Source organism: Lepidochelys olivacea (genome assembly GCF_965140295.1).
Source record: "Lepidochelys olivacea isolate rLepOli2 genome assembly, chromosome: 26".
Taxonomy (NCBI): domain Eukaryota; kingdom Metazoa; phylum Chordata; order Testudines; family Cheloniidae; genus Lepidochelys; species Lepidochelys olivacea.
The window spans coordinates 752,591-771,962 of NC_140436.1; the positions used below are offsets into that span (position 1 = coordinate 752,591).

The 19,372-nt window shown below is 47.4% G+C and overlaps 1 protein-coding gene across 4 annotated transcripts in view; it reads left to right on the forward strand.

The window, feature by feature from the left end:
- The window catches only part of ZMAT4 (zinc finger matrin-type 4), a 198,704-nt gene that overhangs the window by 55,713 nt on the left and 123,619 nt on the right, over positions 1 to 19,372 (forward strand). Inside the window, exon 1 of one of the 4 annotated variants that reach the window (XM_084615388.1) lies at positions 17,217 to 17,494. The exons of the other annotated variants lie outside the window; for them this stretch is intronic. The gene's annotated coding sequence lies outside the window, so the exon portion shown is untranslated. Of the gene's footprint in view, positions 1 to 17,216; positions 17,495 to 19,372 lie in introns of those variants that run through there. 4 annotated transcript variants of the gene reach the window in all.

Genomic DNA, 19,372 nt, shown 5'->3' on the forward strand with positions numbered 1-19,372 from the left:
GCTGTCTTGAAAAATCTGTCCACAAGGGTCACAGTGGGAACTGCTGGGAAATCTGGCCTTTGGGGCAGAGGCAGCGGGAGGCTGCCCTTAATGAAGAGGGTGGTATGAAAGAGGATGCAAGTGAAAAGGCGAGAAAGGGAGGAGTGGGGGGAAATAAAGGGCAAGGACTTTCTATCATGGTTTCATTACTAGGGTGTCAGATCAGCTTGTCTTCCCAAGGGGTGGGTGACTTGCCAGGTTTCAGTACAAGCAGAATGCATTACTGCAGGGACAGAGCCATGAGCTGCGCCGGAATTCACGAACCGCAATATCCTTTCCTTCTACTAATCAGTCCTCCTTTCCCAGCACTTTAAATGTACCTGTGTGTCTGTGTTCCTTTCCTCTGCCATTTAACTACATCAAGCCAAATCCTAACCAGAGCGCGTCGTCTCTCTCAGCCTTGGGCTGTTTGATGTTTGCTCCTCTTAGTCAAAAGCATCTCCATTCTTTCCTGCTTGGACAATACATGCATGAGGCATCAGTGGGGATTTCAGCATGAGTCTGGGAGTGTGTTTTATGCACTGACGTTGCTCCCAGTGAGCTTGTAAATCTCTCGTAGCCAAGGACTGCTTTATTATTATATCATGTCTGGTTAGCTGCATGTGCAGATTGGACTCTATTAGCTAGGTTCATATATCACAAAACACCCGCCTTGGAGTGCAGAGGGGCTCTTGTATTGCAAATACACCCTGATAAATGCGGGGGGAGGGGGGAGAGATCAGTGATAATTTTCCTGAGGATTTAACATGGATAGCCACAGATTTTTAATTCACATGTCTGATGAACCTGCTGGGAAAATCCATTCCTGTGCAGACAGCCAACATGAGGCTGAGGCATCAGCCCTAGTTTGAGGACTCAAGTGTGACTTTTTTAAGTAGTGCACAGAACTTGTACTTTCTCTCTGCATGGAGGTGCAATTGACCATCCCTCTTTTTTTCTTTTACTCTTAATACTGGCATTTCCATGGTGGGGTTTCTTCTAGATCTAGGGAATTGTTGGTTGCCTCCCAACATCCATCCTTGTTGTTTACAACAAAACCAACAATAATATTAGCCACAGTGGTGGGAAGCAAAGTAAAATACATGCCTCGGTCACATGTTTTTGCCAGTGTTACAGTTGCATTCTTTTGGAGTTTGTGTCCCAGCGCCCTGGTGGCAGAGATTCCTCTGAGACAAGCTCCTCCCACTGCCTGGCGAGATGCATTTAGAGTCAGGAAGAGGGGTAGGCAGCTGTAGTGCATGGGCCCCATCCCTCCTGGTACCACTGACACAAGTAAAACAAACGCCCAGTGAGAGAGTTGAACTGCAAATGGGCAGTGGTCAGAAATCGCTTGGAATGGGTCAGTTTGTGGTCACAGGTACCCCAGTGGGAGCGGCTGGGTGTTGCTGAACATGCTGTTAGTTAGTGGCCGGGCTATGAGCTATGCGTGTTTGCTGACCCACCACTGCTGTACCAATGGCAATGGCTGCGATTCGGTTAGCTGCAGAGCTGACAGATGTTTGGCGCACTTCACAGGGCATTGTGGTTGTGGGAAGCTCAATCCTTTTGAGTGCAATGGAACCATGCATGAGATACCACAGGGAGCCAAATGTTTGCCTTCCTAGTGGAAATCCTGAATAGTCACATTGAGAGGGAAAGAACTGTGGTAACTTTAGGTTAAGCTCCGACTGTGGAGCAACAATATGCTATTAAATTCAGTGGAGTGACTTGCCAAACCCAAACAGACCATTGGTTCATCAAATCTGGTATCTTGCTTTTGGCTCTGGGCAATATCCACTGCTTGCAAGGAAGACAGATCTTCCCACTTGGCCAGGTGCACAATTCTGCTCTGGGGCAGGTGCCTGGGATTCCTTCCTGTCCCCTACAGGGATTAGTTTATTTCCTGAGACATGGAGTCTGATTATCCTTCATTCCATAACCCAAACTTCAGTACAATAGCCATAAAATTATTAGGCCACTATTCAAAATATATTTTTATTCAAGATAGCAAAAGTTTGCAATTAAGATTTGACATGCGCTGTATAGATTATTTAAATGTCCGTTAATTGGACACACTTTGGTGCTATCTTGTGTATGTGTGACGCACGTGCACACACACACGTATTTATAAATAAAATGAGATTGTGCCACTTTAAAAGGAACTGGATTCCCTGGAAGTTTAAGTCAGCTATAGTATTTGACCTCTATGACCTTGCATGGAAATGAATGTCACAGCCTGGCAATCTGCTCTGTGTGAACAGTTCTTTCCTTTATCCAGTGTGTTCTAAATTTACCTGCCTCTAATTTTATCAATTGACCCTTTGTTCCTGTATTCTATGGGGCAGTGAGTAAAGGAGGCACTACTCAGTTTTTACTACCCTTCGTAACCGTGTGTGTCTCAGTCATGCACTCACTATGTCAACCTTTGGCCATGCTGCATCACACATTGCTATTTAGGGGACACTCTCTCTGTCTCTCTCTGAGCTGTTGGTTTCACTCCTATTCTGCCTGAAAGGCATAATCTACAGAGAGCGACTCCTGCTCCTTTTTGGCTCAGGCACTGTGCATCTTTTTTTACATACACAAATTGTTGCTTCCTTGGTTCTTGCTCTTTGTAGAAGCAGGTGAAAGGTAGGAAGGCGCATTTGGCCATTATCCTAAATCCTCATTTATTAGCATCACTGCAATTTAGTGGGAGGCTGACAAATCGCCTGCTTGGCCAACCCCCACTCTCAGTACAGTACCATGTTAAACCAGTCACTTTCTCTGGGGATCTTGCATAATAATTGTGCCCCCTCACTGTCTGACATGGCATTCCTCATCCTGCACTCAGTGAGATGTTCTCCTAGCAACTCTTCATGCACAATGAGCCAGACCCATCCCATGTGTGACTCCATCAAAGGTGGAGAAGTTACAAGAGGGGACACTTGGTCTCTGCTCCCCCACAAAGAAGAGGAACACAGGAATTGCCAGATTGGATCAGATCTGTGGCCCATGTTGCTGGGTATCCTGTCTGTGACAGTGACCCATGACAGATGCTTCAGAGGAAGGGTGTGAGAACCCGACAGTCGCAGCTATGGGATAATTCTTCTTTCCTTCCCACACGCCAGTCCTTGTCTCTAATATTTATAGATTGGTTTAAACCCCAAAGCAGGAAGTTCAATATTCCTTAAAATTTTTTGTCATTGTTAATTATGACTGGATATCTATGTAACTATCCAGTCCCTTGCTGAATGTTGATAAGCATGCAGCAGTGACTTGGTGCAAAGGAGTAGTTTGGTGGCTTGTGTTAGACAGTTTGTCCAGGATTCAATATTTTTGGAAGTTCAGTACAAGCCCATTGTAAATATTGAACTTCATCCGCTCCCACTCTGCTGCATTCCTGTCTCAGCTTTTGAGATGTTTTGACACATGCAGCTCAGCTGTGCGGAAGCCGCATGCAGAATCCCTCCTGCTCCCTGGCTTGTGCCACACGCTCAGCTCAGAAGTCTGTGAATATTTGTCAAAAAGCTGAAAACAGGAGTGAAGCCAACTGAGTCTGAAGAGACTGTGATGGTTCATGGACAGGGGGACAAACCCCAGTCTGGATGGCAGAGCAACCAAGGAAATGAGAGGCAAAGGCTGGCAGAGGGAGACCACCCTGCCCTGGAGTGGAGGAGGGGGCCAGCTTCAGAGCCTGAGGAAGTCCTCCCTGCTCCCAGCAGCATTTACTGGCTCTGAGAGCGAGTCTGACTAGGAGCTCCTCGTCTAGGAGGAGGCGTCTGCAATGCAGCACTTCAGGAATGAGCAGGGTGGTGTGGGCTTAGCCATAGTGAATCACATCGCTGGTCCAGAGAGGCTAGGGTCCTGGCTGCGGCTGGTGGCTGGTGCTTCAGAGGAAATTCACCTGGCTGGCTGTGCACTGCTGAGATGTACTGAGGTGAGTCCTGCCTGGCCTGAGACTGGCTGAGCCTTTACTTGCCTGTTAAGCGAAGGGTTTTCAGGAATGCCTTCTCCACCAGATTTGTGGGTGCCTCCTCTCCTCGAGGCCAGCTTCTCCTTGAGGACTACAAGCAGCCCAGACCTGTCTATTTGCGGAAGACTTTTTAAAGATTTCATTTAAATGCTTTTATCAAAACTGATGCAAAGAGTCACTCAACCATGTAGCACCCTAGATAGCAAGTGACTGATCTGTTACTGCAAGCTCACCACGTCGCTCCTGACCCCTCTGCCCAGCTGCTTTGCTGTGCTGCTAGGCTGAAAGCTCCAAGGCAGGGACTGGGCCACCTTCTTGGCGCTGTCAGGTGCCTAGCATGCTTTTGGGCACTGTACATGCAAAAAGAGCCATTACTCCCGTCACAGCTCAGCAGCAGCAAAGAGATTCTGCAGGGTGGCCAGCTGGCGTGATTGCCTCAAATCCTCTGGCTTACAGCATGTAGATCCTCAAACAGCAGGAAGCTCTCTGCCCATCAAGCTGTGTCTGCCCCAGCCACAAGGGCTCCCCTACCAGCCTTAGCTGATGTCTTGACCCAGGGTGGGCTGCGTTGTGTGACAGCTGAATCTGAACCATAAAAAATAAAATACTGCAATTATGGCTCTTGGCCGGTTTCCTTTGTGCAGTAGTGACGGTTGCAGGCCCTGCCCTGTCAGTGTGCCAGGGGGTACTGCTGTTGTAGGAATATATGATTTCCAACGCTGGCCATGAGAATGGTTTTACCACTCTCCTTACCATGGCCAGCGTTCACTGGAAGCATTAGCCTTCCAGACAATGGCTAGGTGGCACTCTAGGCAGTGCAGTTCTAGGCAGCTCTGAGCCCAGACTCTCTGCTCAGAGTCCCTTAGGAAAAGGGAACAAGTGAACATATTCCCGATTTAGTTTCTGGAAAGTCAACACCCTATGATCAGGGGGTTTCTGTAATGGCAAAGCCCTGCAGGTTTGGAACCACTGCCATCCAATTTTCCATAGATTGGGGTCAAACCAGCCCCTCTTGGAGATGGTGACCCTGAGCTGGATTTACACCAGCACTGCCCATCTTGGGGGTCAGGCCATGCAGTTCATAGGAGAAATTGAGTCCCAGCTGCAGTCTTGCTCTCTGTGTCAGGCAAGAAGGCCTCACTTCAGCAACCACCCCTCTGCTTTTTGCACCCTTTCCCCTGAACTCCTCTTATCAGTAGGATCCTAGTTTTGCTTTATTCCTTGTAATGTTGGTTTCCTACAGTTTGTTGGGGGGTGGCAATCCACTGCCCAGGGCTCCACCCAACAAACCCCTTCTCCTCTGCAGCATGCATCAGCCTGGAGTTCTGAGAGCCTGCTGCAGTCTGTACTGCAAGCCTGCTAACTCTATTAGTATTGTCCTACTGCCAGCAGGGGGTGCTGGCGCTCTCATTAGCAACGTAAGGTCGGACGTTTCTCTGCTCTCCGTTTCCTTCTGCTTATTTGGTCCTTCCCCCCCCTTTGTTATGCTAGTGACCTCTCTGCTCCATGTGATCTCCACACGCACGCACGAACCCCGTTGTTCCCCGTGCACGGCTGAAGCACCACCTACCCCATGGCAATAAAAACATACAAAAAACGTTAACTCATGAAATGGGCCCAGCCATCCATCACGCTGACTAGTCTGTGAAAGGAGCCACTTCAAAAGGCAATTGTTTGCATTTCTTCAAATGCCTTGTTGTAACTGTAGCATATGCAGACAATTGCTGAAAGCACATTAATTATTAATAAAGGAATTTTTTACTCTTGATTGCAAAATGAATTAAACAACTTGAGAAAGCTGGCAGTGTTACTCACGATCCCGAGTCACAGGCCAGTCCTTGCCTACAGACAGCCCCGCAACCTGAAGCAAATACTCACCAACAACCACATACCACACAACAGAACCACTAACCCAGGAACTTATCCTTGCAACAAAGCCCGTTGCCAACTGTGCCCACATATCTATTCAGGGGACACCATCACAGGGCCTAATAACATCAGCCACACTATCAGAGGCTCGTTCACCTGCACATCCACCAATGTGATATATGCCATCATGTGCCAGCAATGCCCCTCTGCCATGTACATTGGTCAAACTGGACAGTCTCTACGTAAAAGAATAAATGGACACAAATCAGATGTCAAGAATTGTAACATTCATAAACCAGTCGGAGAACACTTCAATCTCTCTGGTCACGCGATCACAGACATGAAGGTCGCTATCTTAAAACAAAAAAACTTCAAATCCAGACTCCAGCGAGAAACTGCTGAATTGGAATTCATTTGCAAATTGGATACTATTAATTTAGGCTTAAATAGAGACTTGGAGTGGCTAAGTCATTATGCAAGGTAGCCTGTTTCCTCTTGTTTTTTCCTACCCCCCCCCCCCAGATGTTCTGGTTTAACTTGGATTTTAACTTGAAGAGTGGTCAGTTTGGATGAGCTATTACCAGCAGGAGAGTGAGTTTCTGTGTGTATGGGGGTGGGGGGATGTGAGAACCTGGATTTATGCAGGAAATAGCCCAGCTTGATTGTCATGCACATTGTGTAAAGAGTTGTCACTTTGGATGGGCTATCACCAGCAGGAGAGTGAATTTGTGTGGGGGGGTGGAGGGTGAGAAAACCTGGATTTGTGCTGGAAATCACTTTAGATAAGCTATTACCAGCAGGACAGTGGGGTGGGAATAGGTATTGTTTCATATTCTCTGTGTATATATAAAGCCTGCTGCAGTTTCCACGATATGCATCTGAGGAAGTGAGCTGTAGCTCACGAAAGCTTATGCTCTAATAAATTGGTTAGTCTCTAAGGTGCCACAAGTCCTCCTTTTCTTTTTGAAAAGAACACAGATAATTCTTAACACTGATCAGAATCCTGGACCTTAATTTCTGGATTCTTGCTCCCATTTGGCATTCACCCCAATGCTCACTTGTCACCTATCTTTTGAATTTAACCATTGAATATCTCGGGCCTTTAATTCTGGAAAAGGTGGGTAAGGTGTCTGAGAATAAATTGGATCAGGGACTGAAAAGTGAGGATTCCTCCCTCCCCCCATCCCCCAACTGGAGCAAACACAAGAAGGTACAACTTTGTGCTTTATCTTGTTAATGCTCTTTGTCATTGATCAGAGGAGATGAAAAAATCCGTCAGTGCAGCAGTTCTAAGTACATGGCCTCGAGCAGGTGATCAAGCAGGTGACTCTAATTATGAGGCCTGGAAATGTGCTAGCAATATATGGCTTTCTGAATTCCAGCTGAATGCAGCCGTGGCCAGTGCCACCTGTAAGTAACTATGAGCAGCATGATGTGTGCTGGTTTTGAGAAAAAACAGGTCCCAAAGTGTGTGCCAAGTCTGAACTGCTGCCCGTCCTTCCAGGCTTAGACAATTGCGATTAGAAAAGCATTGTTCACTTTGAGTGGAGAGAATAAACATGTAGCTCAGAACTACTTAGCCTTCCAGAGCTGATGTCCACAGGCATGAGGTCTGGGGCTGGGGCTAGCCAATCAAACCGATCCCTGCTGTCCCACTGATCTGTGATTTTTCATCTCTTTATCTGGATGATGAAACAGTTTTGCATGTACAGTTAGCTGGTCTGCAGTCACACATCACAGGTGTATTCTCTCTTTTGTGGTGTTCGCTGTAGCTTTTATACTTGTACCTGTGCAGTGTGTTCTAGGATTTGGATGACAGTTGCTAAGGGACTCAGCTTTGATCTCAAAAATGTGTATCTTTCATTTTCAGTTTCCACCTACTACTCTCCCCCCCCCCGCACCCTCGGGCAGTGTTCTAAGTGCATTTGGATGTACGTTTTGTGGGCATTATCAGACAGAGTGTAAAAGTAGCTTTCTGAAATAGCAAGGCCACAAACTGTCTCTGAAAGCAGGCAGATCTTTGTACTAAAGTTGGTAAGTATTTTTAAAATTCCTATCACGTTAATTGTTTTCTGCTGATTGTTGTCTGCCAAAACGTAGAAACAACAAATTGTGAAACCCAAAATGTGAACTGTAAAATAAAAGAGAGAATGTGTATGAAAACCGTTTCTGGAGGTGTATACTTGCCGAAGCTGGTGGGAAGACTGGTCGCCATATGGCACAAGATATTTAAAATAGTCTCTCATGACACAATTTACTATTGCTGAGGATGCTGAACTGACATGCAGAGAGGATACTGATCCGGAAAGGGGAGGTTTAGCACTGAAAAAAGGAAATCTTCAATAAATAATAAACCTCTGTGAAACAGCAGCAGACAATGACCATTGTTTGCAGTGGAGATGGGGAAAGAGAACGAAGAGTTTGAAATATTTAGAACTTGCAGCGCACTCTAAGTGCACTCTTGCGCTCAGCTGAATGGTTTGAGTCCAACTGGCAGAGACTGTGGCTGTGCATTAATTCTTCAGCTCCCTAGAAGAAAGCCCTGTAAGTAGGTGCAGAAATTGAATCCCTTTGTGTCTCCGCTTCTGCATTTCTTATCAACCACCTAAAGTACAAATGTTGTTTTGCAACAATATTATCAAGGAGGCTGACTGTTTGCTGGCAGTGGTGTAAGAGGGAATGTCCAGCTTACTTTTTGCATGGTTCTTGACAGTAGGCTCTGAGATACATGGCTGCAGAATTGCTTTAGGAAGGTATTTTTTTAAAAAATTCAGGTTAGCTACTGAAGATGAGCCAAGGACTAACCAACTGTAGGCTCAATAATTACTAGGGTACATCTACACAAGGATAGCAGACCTGTGGCATGGCAGTGGCTGGCTTGGGTCAGCTGACCTCGGGTTGTGGGGCTAAAAATCCCGGTGTAGACATTTGGACTTGGACTGAAGCCTGAGTTCTGGGACCCTCCACCCACCCAGTGCTCGGATTGATGCCTGAGCCCAAATGTCTACACAGTGATTTTTTTTCAGCCCCTGAACCCAAGCCCAAGTCAGCTGACCCAGGCCAGCCATGAATTTGTTTTTTTTTTCCTGGTGCAGGCATATCCGTAGATTTTTCCAGACAGAGAGAGTTAAAGTGGAATTCAGAAAAGGAGTTTGGATTAGGGTTGAATAGAATCGTAGAACTCTAGGGCTGAAAGGAAGAAGTGATCAAGTCCAGCCCCTGGCGCTGAGCCAGGACCATAGGCGCTGACTTCCCCCCTGCCTAGTGGGTGACCGACCCCACGGCCCTGTCTTGCCTCAGCCCCACCCCTGCCCTGCCTCTTCTCACCCCTGCACTGTCCTTGCCCCACCCCGATTCCACCCCTTCCCCAAAGTCCCTGCCCCCTTCCCACCTGCATTCCACTCCCTTCCTCCAAGTCTCCATCCCTGCCCTGCCTCTTCTCCGCCTCCTCCCCAGTGCGCGCCGCATCCCTGCTCCTCTCCCTCCCTCCCGGAAAGTCCTAAGCGCTGCCAAACAGCTGTTGGGAGGCGGAAAGGGCTGTTATCAAGTCCCCCCACAGCCACCTTTTCTCAAAACACATAGACTGCATTACCCTAGTTTGCTTATGAGATGGTCATGTGGGACTATGTTGAAAACCTTACTAAAATCAAGATATATCACATCTACAGCTTCCCCCCATCCACTAGGCCAGTGACCCTGTCAAAGAAGGAAATGAGGTTGGTTTGACATGATTTGTTCTTGACAAATCCCTGCTGGCTATTCCTTATAACGCTATTATCCTCCAGGTGCTTACAAATTAATTGTTTAATAATTTGTTCTAGTATCTTTCCAGGTATTGAAGTTAGGCTGACTGGTCTATAATTCCTCAGGTCCTCTTTGTTCCTCTTCTCCAGTCTTCTGGAACCTCACCAGTCCTCCAGGAGTTCTCTAAGATAATTGCTAATGGTTCTGAGATTTCCTCATTTAGTTCCTTAAGCACTCTAGGATGAATTTCGTTAGGCCATGCTGAATGGAATATATATAACTTATCTAAATATCCTTTAACCTCTTCTTTCCCTATTTTGGCTTGCATTCCTTCCCCCTTGTTAATCTTATATGTCTTGAGTATCTGGTCACCTTCACCTTTTTAGTGAAGACTGAAGCAAAATAGGCAAAGAACACCTCGCCTTTTTGTTGTCATCAGTTATTAGCTCTCCTTCCCTGCTAAGAAGAGAACCTATACTGTCCTTCGCCTTTCTTTTGCTCCTATTGTATTTAAAGAACCTCTTCTTATTGCTTAAACAATGAAGTTACTTGCTCTGTTCTTGGGATTTGTACCTAGAAGATCCCCTTTGTTAAAGATTAAAGACCTTGTAAATTATCTACAGATGCTGTGATGGGGATATCTGCAATGATACAACTGCTTAGTGATCCTCCCTTCTAGAAGGCTGCAGGAAGCTTCCCCTCTTGGTTCTATGCATCATGGCAGAGCCTAAAAGCTTTCCAAATACCTGAGGGTGATAGACTGACTGCCCTATAGTGTGTGTCTAGGACCCAGCCCAGTTGGGGCCTGTGGTCACGACACGAGCACAAAAATAATCATTGCTGGGTTTAGGGAGCCGCACTGGGAACTTCAGGGTGCAAAATTTGGAGGCAGATTCATTTTAGCAGCATGGAGACTTCTCAAAAGTCAGTGCTCATTTAAAAAACAAACCAAACCCCATGTCCCTGCCCCTACCCTGCTCCCTGGGAGTCCCGGTGCATAACTGCAGCCAAGGCGAGTCTCTGCCTTCATTGCCTAGGGAAACACAGGGTCAAACGATAGATCTAAAGGGTATATTATATCCCCGTGAGGCAGCTGAGCCCGGCAGTAAGCAGGAGGGAACCGGTCCAGAGCACACACAGTGCTTTGAAACTCAGCAGGAGTTCTGCCAGCAGAAGCACCTGAGAGGGAGGCTCTGAATTGTTGCCTTGTCTAGATATCCCCTCGGCCCCACCCCATGTATTCCCTGTGGCCCGTCCCCTCCAGATAGGGTTGTCAGGTGCCCGGTCAAAAAGGGACCCTTTTAAAAGTCTGGTTGGCGGTGCCGTGGGGATCCAGGGCTAAGGCAGGCTCCATACGGGTCCTGGAAGCAGCCGCCAGATCCCTGCGGTGCATGGGCAGCCAGAGAGGTTCCCAGTAAACAATTCATAGCCCATCAAACCTTGTGATCATCCTATTATCTTAAGTTGTATTAAGGAGTGGCCAGTGCTGTCTGTCAGTATTATTACTTCCAGGACGCATTAGGTGGAAGGCAAGAACTTTTAAATGTTACTGTTTATGCTGACTCTTACATCTCCATGATCTGGGGTCCTATTGCCATAGGACCCAATGTTCTCATATAGGAGTTGAAAACACAGTAACCTGGAATGACTGGATCAGCGTCCCCAGCTCTTTGCAATTGTTGCCTCCAGTTCCCATCACCAGTCTGGCTTTAGCTTTAATCTAACAGAAAAGAAAATATTATTTTTTTTCATTGTACATATAGCCAGTCATAAAAAGGAGAACTTGAATCTAGTTTTCCTTGAAGATCAAAGTTCTGTTTAGTAGCAAAGCTTCAGTATTCCTCTGTTTAGCTTTTGCACCCAGACCAATGATTCAGAATGAGAAGTTGTCAGATGGCAGAAGTGTTTCCGGAGTCATGGGTGGCCCTCCACAGGGAGCACCCAGCGTTGGCTGGTGTGTCATTCATTCTATTACTTTTCTTATCACCCTGTGAAATACTAAATCCTGATTGATTTGAGCTGAAATAAATGCCCTGAGTGTGATTATGGTCTCACACCTGTTTTATATCAATCTATTGACTTAAGTGAAGTTACTCCTGATTTACATAGGTGTAAGTGAAAGGAGAATCAGGCCTTTTATGTAATGTGTGTGTTTGTTTAGGAGGGGATGTGAAAGTGAATCCAGCTTGGAGTAGGAGTGATGGCAGATCTTACTGAGTACACATCCATTTACCATCTAATCCTATGATCCTATATGCATGCCCAGCACAGCACCTGCCAATAGGACCATTCTGGACCCGAGTCCAGTCCCTTATACTCCAAAATGCAGCATGCACTGGCTGTAGGATCTTGCCTGTCTGCTTGGGAAGCACAGGGACCGGTCTGTTATGGGTTTGTAAAGGGAAATCTCTAGGACAGGTAGAATGATGCTTTGATGCTGGACAGGAGCCACATTCTTGCTTGGGGATGGGTGTGCGGACTGGTTCGGGTGGAAATAGAAGCCACCGTCACACTAGTCTCTCAAGTTAGACGCACCCCAGATGTTTGTTGCGGTCCCCTAAAAAGTGTGTTTTAATTCTTTGACTACTGAGTTACCTCTGCCACCCTTGTGTCAGCCAGAAACCGAAATATCTGACCTGCTGCTGGAGAGACAGCTTGGGAGGTGTTCTCAGCCCATTCAGAGCAAGGATGTGGCCCTGTGAAGGAGTTTGTCTTGCATGATTCAGAGCCCAGAAAGGGAGAGTATTCACCCAGGCTTGGGGAAATACTTACCGATGTTTCAGGAGCAATAGAGTCTCTTGTCGAGGAGAGAGACATCCTGGACAATCTAATTATCTTCCCTCTCCCCTTCCTCGTATTCTCCCTTGCCTATTCTGACAACCTGTATTTCTAGTACTCTCTGCTTGGGTCTGTATGCTGTTGCTGAACAGGTGAGTGGTGGGTGTCTAGTGTATTGTAATATACAAAAGAAAGCTCAATCAAAATACTGCCTTAGCACCAAGTGAAATTTGCATTTATGCCGTAGTTTGTTGCTGAGGAGAAAGCCCGTTGAAATGAATGTTTATTTCGGCTGTCATTCGGCAAAGTACAACAGAAATAAAGTGATACTTTGTCTGCAGCTGTTGCTCTAGGTACCTTTTAGCTATTGACCATTTTTTGCAAGAACTATGTGGGATTGGTAAAAAACTCTGTTTTCTCCTTGTCAGTGCTTGATACTTGAATTTAAATCTGTCCTCAATCTGTCTGGCTTCATAGTGGTGTTGTTGTGAGGATGATTTATATAAACGGGTACAGGTTTTATATGGAAATCTTCCTTTAATGGAGGTAGCTCACATTCTAATACAGAACACCCCTTTGCTGAGATGACTGTTTGTTTGTTTTTTTCACAGACACTTGGTAATAAATTGCACCCTAAACAGTTATTGTTGCCAAAAGCTTCTGAATTTTTTTTAACTGCACAGGCTTTATGTATGACTGAGACCTCTGCATGCTTTAGTCTAATACAAAGACTTCAAGAGATGGCATAAAGGAGGCTTTGGTTCCATTTTTTCTCCTTTACCCTCTAATCTCTCTGTCCCTCACTCTTCTTCCTCTTTGTCGCTGTGTCTCTATTAAAAAGCAATAAAACCCTTTAAAATGCAAAGGCAGTCAGCGAGCCCTCGGGGCAGCATTCTTCGTGTGATTAGGGCACTGGGTTCTCTCTGCTCCTGTCATTGTGTAAACTCAGCAACCAGCCTTGAGAGCCTGCACCCGGCTTTGCCTGTCAGCGCGCAGAATAGCTGTGGACTCGCCTCCCAGGTGGGAGCCTTCGCTGTGGATAGTGTTTTCATGTGACTGCATCTACAGCCACCCGCTTCCCACCGTTAGAGAGACGCAACTGCACATCCAGGACTGAACCAGGGTAGAGCCCTGAATTGCACCTGGGGAGAGGCGAATAGCCCCACACCTCTAATGGTAACGTAGGGAGAACAATGCTAATTAGAGGGACAATGGCAGGCCCCATCCATGCTACTGAAAGAGGTCAGAGCAATTTGGTGTCCCTCTGCTCCGCTGTTGGAAGCGAAGAGTGGGCAAGTCCTTAGAAGCTACGGGCTGGGAGGCTGGAAGTGTGCAGGCTTGGGCAGAGTGCATTGCGATTCCTGCAGGAGGGGAAGCCAGGACAAGAATTATTTGGATTAAATGTTCCCCAGGAGTGTGTGGGGAGGCTGGTCCTGTGAGCAATTGGAGCAGGAAAATGTACCGAATGCAACTGTGCCTCCCAGGGGCTTGCTCTGCAAGTGAATAGGGTGACCACATGTCCTGCTTTTATTGGGACAGTCCCAATATTCGGGGCTTCATCTTGTATAGGTGCCCATCACCTCCCACCCCGCCCTGCTTTTCACAGTGGCTGTCTGGTCACCCTCCATGAGAGAAGTGGTATCAGTAAGCGACAGGTGTTCAGTTTTTCATTAATGAATTGGGGCTAATCAGTAAAAGAGATATGAAGCCTCTTCTAATAGTCCCCACAGATTTAATGTCTTCAGCTCAGCCACATCCAGCTGGCAGTGAGGAGCTCTCCCACGCTGAGTGAGGCTGGGCTGAGTCAGTGTGCGGAGGGGAGTTCTCTCGGGGAAATCCAGGGTCTTGCAGGTGTGCTGCGTGCTGCAGTGGGGGCACTCGTGCCCCTGAGTCAGCGCCCAGGCGGGAGTGCTCCGCAATGCAGCGTTGCTCAAGGTCCTGGCCTTTGTACACCCAAGGTCAATAAGGATCCCATGGCACACCTGACCAGAGCAGGGGTGTTAGCTCGCATGGCCTGATGTAGGGAGGCAAAATATGATGACTGAAATCCCTGTGGCATTTCAATTGGAGAAGTTGTTTGTTTTGGGACCAGTGGTCCTTGGGGTGTCGCAGGACTGGGCCTTTCCTGCGCTAACCTGTTAACATAGCATCCCTGTGTGATGTTAAACAATTGCCGTATTTCACTCCAGGAGCGGCTGCACATTCATGGCTGGTGAAGTGGTCCCTGTATAGAAAATGCACATTTTCAGTTAGTTTGCATGCGCACTTCGGTGCCAGCAGATCCCGATGGTGTTACAAAGGCTCACAACACGTTGGAAATGCTTTGGTTGTGCATGTCTGTAGCTATGTCCCACGTGATGAGAAGTGGCCCTATTAGTTAATTTGAACAGGACCACACATGAATCTTTCCATGATACTCGTAATATGTAACATTCTGCTTAGGAATTGACAGCATAAGAACTGGGTCCCCCCAGTGAGATGTATTCCATCAATGTGCGGTAACCGTAGCACGTGAAATGTAGCTAGCGGATGGTAACAATTGACCTGTAACAATCTTACTCCCACCTCTTTGGGTCTCAGGCCCGCGGAGTCCATACCCAGAGAGCCTCTGCAGATATGGAAAACATCAGGTTCTCTTCCTTTAATGGGAATCCTACAGGTTTATCCATAAAGGACTGGGGTGGTGCACACGCAACAGAGGGAGAATAGGCTCAGGATCTGTTTTTCATAATGTAAAGGGATGAGCTAATGCTGCGGCTCCACCTCATGTGCCCTACAGTGGTTAGCTGTTGCAGGGTTCCTATGATGTTAGAGTACGTACCATTGGCAAGCAAAGTAGAATTAACACCCTTAGCTACTTGATTTCTGGCTTGAGATCTGTAAATTTGATGCAAAGCTAATCTGTTAGATTTAATGACAGGTTTCAGAGTAACAGCCGTGTTAGTCTGTATTCGCAAAAAGAAAAGGAGTACTTGTGGCACCTTAGAGACTAACCAATTTATTTGAGCATGAGCTTTCGTGAGCTACAGCTCACTTCATCGGATGCATACTGTGGAAACTGTAGCAGACTTTATATATACACAGAGAATATGAAAAAATATGTGTGTGTATGGGGGTGGGGGGGATGTGAGAAAACCTGGATTTGTGCTGGAAATGGCCCACCTTAATTATGCACATTGTAGGGAGAATGGTCACTTTGGATGAGCTATTACCAGCAGGATAGTGAGTTTGTGTGTGTGGTTTTTGGGAGGGGGGTGAGAGAACCTGGATTTGTGCAGGAAATGGCCCAACTTTATTATCATGCACATTGTGTAAAGAGTTGTCACTTTGGATGGGCTATCACCAGCAGGAGAGTGAATTTGTGTGGGGGGTGGAGGGTGAGAAAACCTGGATTTGTGCTGGAAATGCCCACCTGATGATCACTTTAGATAAGCTATTACCAGCTGGACAGTGGGGTGGGAGGAGGTATTTTTTCATATTCTCTGTGTATATATAAAGTCTGCTACAGTTTCCACAGCATGCATCCGATGAAGTGAGCTGTAGCTCACGAAAGCTCATGCTCAAATAAATTGGTTAGTCTCTAAGGTGCCACAAGTACTCCTTTTCTGTTAGATTTAAGTGAGACTATTTTCCTGCATTTTCAGTCTGTGCTTGACAGGATTTCACAATGAAATTTCTGGGTGCCTGAAATACCCGCTGGAATATTGGGGAATAGTTTCCCCATACATCATTTGCCAGAGAATACAAATGGAGGCTAAACCTAGAGCAAGTAGCAAAAGTGAGTGAGCATATCTTCAAAGCCAGTAATTAGCTATCAGAAACAGTGCTTTCTGCACATGGTAATTTTTCTGCCTACACTGTTCTGTAGCCTTTTATTTTCCACATTACTTATTTTCCATCACAATCAGTTGACTCAGATCAGTGCTAAAGAAGCTGTATTGTTTACCACCTTAGACTGCACATGGGGTTGTTGTGACTGATGTACAAATAGAAAATGGATCTTGATCAGGACACAGATTTTTATATGCTACTTCTAAAGCGATTTCTGCTGCTCAGTTGCTTTGCTAGGGTTCGTGTTCCTACCAGCCTTGCTCTTCCTGACTTGTACCTTGGAAATCTTTTCATAATGTTTGATTTCTGCAGTCACTTGCATAATGACGAAGGAGTGTGCAGTGGATTTAGAGATTCCTATTAGCCAGGTCGCTCATTTAATGTATTTTTGTGAATTTCCTTATAGGAAATTGCAGGGAAGACAAAAATATTTAAATAGCTCACTGAGAACAGCAAAACCTAGTAAATCTCCAGGGCTGTTTCCCTTGGGGTCTGGAATACAGTTGCAAAACGCTGTCATGCAGTTTGACGTGTCCATCACATTTTATAATAAAGTTACATGTTTAGATAATCCTTTATTAACTCTTTATAAACTAGCAGGTGTTACAAGCATGTTTCAGGTCGAGATAATACATGTTATAAATGGTTATGCACATCAGTATTTATATATCTGGAGGATAATTAAGATGGAAAGCAGTTCGCAATCTTAATTCATACACTTAAAATAGTAAAACAGTGCTGTGAGGAGGTAGTCTGCCACTGAGGGCAGTAGTGCCTAATGGGCAGCCCGCCCTGGTGCCTGGCTTTGACTTTTAAGGGTTTGGAAGGTCCCATAAGTACATTTGGAGACCGAATGGTGATTGGGGAAGGAATCTGAGACTGGAACTTTAAGGGCATAAAACCTTGCAGAGAAGGCAGGGCCGGGCTCCTCCGTCTCCCAACCCATTGGAAAAATGTTAGTAGAAGCGGAGCAGCATAAAAACGGGTGCTGTCTCCTCCCACCAGCAGACGGAGTGAGAGGAGAAGGCTGGGCTGCTGACCCCTTCAGATTGGAAGGCTAACTGGGGAGGGTGCTCAGCTGAAGAGAGCAGGCTAAAGCCTTGCAACTGATTAAGCCAAGGCAAAGTAACAGGATACAAACCCAGTCCCAGAGAGAGCGCTGAGGGGGAACACCTGTTTAAAGGAGAGAGCTACTGACTTGCAGTACAATCCAGCTGCCACAGGGAAGAGCTGAGACTGGTTTTTAGGAAACGCTTCTGTAGTTGGTCCTAGGAGAAGCTGAGGAACCACCAGTTCAAGGTAGGGGCTGCAGAATCTGCAGATCTTGTGAAGATGCTGGTGACTGAGGTACAGGTAGGGGCAGCCCAGAGAAAACTGGGGAAGGATGGAAGGAATGTCCTGAGCTGCCTAAACAGGGTCCCTGGGCTGGAACCCAGGGGACAGAATGCTGGGCGTGGGCCCCTCTACCACCCCCCCCCCCGGCAGAGCTGTGCCAGGCATAAGCAGACTTAGGGCTTGTCTATGCGGGCACGTTACAGCGCTGCAACTTTCTCACTCGGGTGTAAAACACCACCCCCGGGCGCTGCACGCTTCAGCACTGTAATGTGCCCGGGTAGACCGTGCCCCAGCGCTGGGAGCCACCCCCCTCCTGGAGGTGGGGTTTTTAGGGTGCTGGGAGACACACACACCACGGTAAAGGGCTGCCACAGCAGCGCTTTAGCATTGCTAGTGAAGACGGGCCCTAAGCGTTTGCTTAGGGCCCCAAGCAGTTCAAGGGGGTCCCCCATTAATTATTAGTGTGTGTTTGTCAGGGGGTGACGAGTTCCCCTGGACCGTTTGCCACCTGGAACTGGGGTACCACTGAGCCCTCTCACCCACCAGCCTGGGCTCTCTCTCACAGTGCTGCTGTGACAAGCTGCACTTCCGCTCCCAGTCCTACACTTCCTCCAGCACTCTCGCAGGTAGGGACACACCCGGTTGTAGTAACATGCAGGCTCTCTGACCAGCCACTGCATGAACCAACAGTAGAAAGGCTGCAGCCGAGGTAACGCGGCTCCCCAGGTTGCATTCCCTCTGGATCATAAACCCAAAATTATACTGTCTTGCACTGCACAGGGATTTGTACAGTGTAAGCTCACAGAGTTGCCCCCCCCACCCCAATGTAGAGAGGAATATGCCACAGCCTTTTCCCCTGGAGCTACGATTTCCCAGGCATTTCAGTCAAATCCACTGGTTTAGATAAAGCAAAAACAAGTTTATTAACTACAAAAGAGAGATTTTAAGGGGTAGCAAACAGATCAAAGCAGATTACCCAGCAAATAAACAAAAACACAAACTAGGCTTCACACTAGTTTGCCTATGAATTAGCAGTTCTTCAAGTGCTTGCTCATGTCCACTCCGTATTAGGGGGTGTGCGTGGGTGTGCGCTCACCACAGGCGCCGGTGCCGGAAGTTTTCCCCCTCCGGGGCATCGGTAGGGGCCCGGTGCTGGGGCCCTTTGGAGTGGTGCGCGCATGCCGCGGTATATGGGGCACTGCCAGCTCCCCCCTCCCTCAGCTCCTTCTTACCGCCAGTGCTGGACCGTTTGCTGCTCTGGCTTACATTGGTTTTGTTCTCCATTCTTGCGAACATTATAAAACCTGTAATACAGTTGTATATAGTTAGTAGTTGAATTAGTTCTTAAAGTCTTCATTAGTCCTGAACGGGACTCCGCCAGGCATGGCCTGGTCCCCAGGATTTAAGCCCTATGATCCTCGCAAATGGCCTATGCCCATCAGCGATCCACGTAGTAGCTGCCCGATGCACTTGGGCGAAGGGCACGTAAGTGACAAGTGTCGTATTTTATAAGTGCTTCAAACTCAGGATGGAAAAGGAGCGTGGCAACCGCCTGAACGCACTTCTGGTGGAGTCGGCGCTCGCTCCAGCACCGGGCGAGGGTCCAACTCCGCACGGAGCACGGCGGCATCGCTGCGCAGTGCTCCACCAGTGCCGGCCCCCACTCAGCACCGATCCCCCTCCACGGCTCCAGCCGGGAGCCGAAGAAGACAGCGAGGGGAAGATCCCCTACCTCCTGCAAGGGAAAGGAGAGGGCTGGGGCTGAGCCAAGATCCACGCCGGGCAGCTCAACGCCCCCTTTGGGAAGTCAGGCCCCAGCTCAAGTTTGAGCGGTGCGGAGCA